This window comes from Microtus ochrogaster, chromosome 5 (assembly GCF_000317375.1).
Source record: "Microtus ochrogaster isolate Prairie Vole_2 chromosome 5, MicOch1.0, whole genome shotgun sequence".
NCBI lineage: Eukaryota > Metazoa > Chordata > Mammalia > Rodentia > Cricetidae > Microtus > Microtus ochrogaster.
The window spans coordinates 83,395,659-83,398,767 of record NC_022012.1 but is presented as its reverse complement, the minus strand read 5'-3'; positions in this window follow the sequence as shown (position 1 = coordinate 83,398,767).

Below are 3,109 nucleotides of genomic sequence, written 5' to 3'. Positions count from 1 at the left end.
AATTAGAAATCAAGAACATGCCCCACAGATGTGCCTGGAAGTCAATCTGATGGAGACAGTTCCTCCGCCGAGACCGCCTCTTTCTAGGTATGTCTAGGTTTGTGTCAAGCTGACAAAAACTAACCAGCGCACCCTGTTTATCATCTTGTCTGTGCATATGATTAAAACCAGACGCATTTTGGAAAGAGACATGCACCGTTGAAAAAAATGACTGTATGACTTACTCTATCAGTCAAAACAGAGAACTGCCTTCTGTATCTCCCTAGTCACCAAACTCATCCTTCTCCTGAATCTAGTCAAGGGAAGTACAAACCCAATAATTGGCGCCCTTGAGTGTCTTCACTCATGAGGTCACTGCTCCTCTCCGTGTATTCTGGCCTTTTCTATTGCTTTGCTTTAAATGAAGTTTCCTTGTGATTTCTGCAAATTTGTATGTATTTTCATTTCAGTTATACGAATAACTGGGAAACGCTTAGCCCTTACCCCTACCGTGGGTAATAGGGCATTCGTTAGGCATGGGCTCCTCCTGTTCTTTCCATCTTAGGAAGATGGGAAGGCATGACTTTTTCTCACAAGGTCTGGTTCACAGCGGAGGAGAAGCCTGATGGGCCATTTTTGGCTTTCTTCAGACAGTTTTATGAACTGGAAGCAGAAGACGGGTAAGGAAGGGCGGGCTGGGAAAGGCAGGACCTGCCCTGAGTTCCTCTGGCTCAGGAAATGTGTTCTCGCACTGTGACTTCGTGTCAGCTTCTGCCTTCTCTTCCTTCTCCCCTGTTCCCTGGCCCAGAGAGAGTGGAAGGCATTGTATCTGTATGTTTGAACATTTTCCAGTGCTAGCTTGCCACCAGGAAGCAACACCCTTAACTCAACAAAGAGGAAATGGAAGCTAAGGGGCCTTGTTTAGATCTTCACTTGTTAGTAACTTGCTGTGCAGTTAACCTAATTAAGCTCTTAAAAAATCAACATTTAAGACAAGGGGCCTGAGGTAGAATCATAAATCCAGAAGGCATTGCTTTGTTCTAGGTTTCTGAAGGCAAATATCTAACAGAATGTTGTTACCTTTCTGACATTCTTCCACACGGGAGACAGAGAACAAGCAAGGGACCTGCTCAGGGACTGCAAGGGCCTTGGGAGACTTCCCTAGGACTTTGGTTCATTGTACCATGATACGATCCTGGAAAAGCCTTGAGGCCCTGCCACAGGCAGAAACAGAAAATGATACTGCAGATAGGCTGTGTTGAATCTAAAGTTCAGAGCTTTCCCCAGGACATGGGTGTGAGAAAATGACAACATGACACTGAGCAGAACACACTCTGTGATAGTGACTGTGTGACTGATTTAGAAACGCAGTGTAGACACACCCCTGGGCCTGTCTCTAAGGGAGTTTCCAGAAAGGTTTCATTGAAGGGGGAAGATCCACTCTGAGATGGCAGCACCATCTCTTAGGCCGGGTTTCCCGACTGAATAAAAAGGAGAAAATGAGCCAAGCACCAGCATCCATGGCTCCCTGCTTCCTGGCTGGGACACAGTGTGACCAGCTGCCTTACACTCCTGCCCGCCTCACTGTGGTAAGCTGCACCCTCAAACTGAGTGAGAACAAACAGTGTCTTCCTTGAACTGATTGGCCAGGGTTTTGCCATGGTAACTAGAAAAGTAAGAGAAGCACACACTCAGCTGAGTGTGAGGATGGACGACACACGAGGCATGAGCCTGTGGGACCAGCATTGTGTAGAAGTGCCAGGATAGGTCTTGGACTTTACATGCACACATTTAGATTTTACATATATGTGTCTGTCTAAAATCATTCACTAGAGGTATTATTTAGGGATTTTCTCCCATAAGGCCATGAGAAACACAGAGCCTCAGCAGCGTTCACAGATGCATGTTTTTCTCATCCACGTAGGAGTTCACAATTCTGATGACCAGAAAGTTTTCACTATAGCCCTAGCAAAGCGGAAGCCAAGGGAATGAATTTCCTCTTCTTTTTTCCCATCTATCCCTGCCTTAGCCAAGAGTCCCTGCAGCCTCTAATATTCAGGGTATCATTCTTTCTTAAAAGTCAAGCAATATGTCTTCAGAATGCCCAGGACCTCCCTTAGGAGGACCATGGACCCTGAGAACCTTGATGCCCCCTGGCTATTGCCTCCACCACCTCCCAGATTTCCCCTTAGTTACCGCTCATCTTGGGGCTCCTGTCCTCTCTCCATGTGCTTCTCCCCTCGGCAGAAAACATTCCAGGTTCTTTGTTACCAAAGGAAAGGACAGGAAAGTCCACAAAGAGTGGCCATTCCTGCATCCTAGGTATCACTGTTAAGACTCCAAGAGAATCAGCTCTGTGCTCTCACCTTGCGAGAGGCTTCCCTAGCAGACACCAGTTCTAACACTGACTCTCTGGCTCCACCCTGCCATTCAGACACTTGTGAGAATCTATTTTGGGGCATGGCACTGGAAGCCAGCAAGACTATCACTTTCAGTGTAAGGAGCAGGCTCATGCCCACAGCTGCTGAGGAGCCTGGAGACTTGCTAATATCTTCTACATTCGAAGTTGTGGGTCTGAGGTACCAAAGTGTGTGTACATGTGTGTACATGTGTGTGTGTATGTGTGTGTGTGTGTTTGTGTCTGTGTGTGCATGCATGAAGGTGACTGCTGAGGTCAGGAGCATTGAATCCTCCTGGAGCTGGAATTACCTGTGGTTTTGGATTGTCCAACACACATACTGAGCCATCTCTCCAGCTCAGTTACCTTTAAAAAATACACACACACTCACACACACACACACACACACACACACACCCTCTCACACACACACACTCACACACACACTGTTTTTATATAAATTGGAGAGATGCCTCAGTGGTTAAGAGCACTTGCTGCTCTTACAGGGGACTCAGGTTCAGTTTTCAGAATCCAAATGATGGTTCATGACCATCTGTAGTTCCAGTTCCAAGGAATCTGACACTCTTCTGACCTCCGAGTGTGTCTGGCATACACAGGGTTCACAGACATAAATGCATGAGAAAATACTCATATACACAAAATTCTAAAAATAATTTTAAACATTTATTTTATTTTTCTTCATGTGTGTATGTGTGTGTGTGTGTGTGTGTG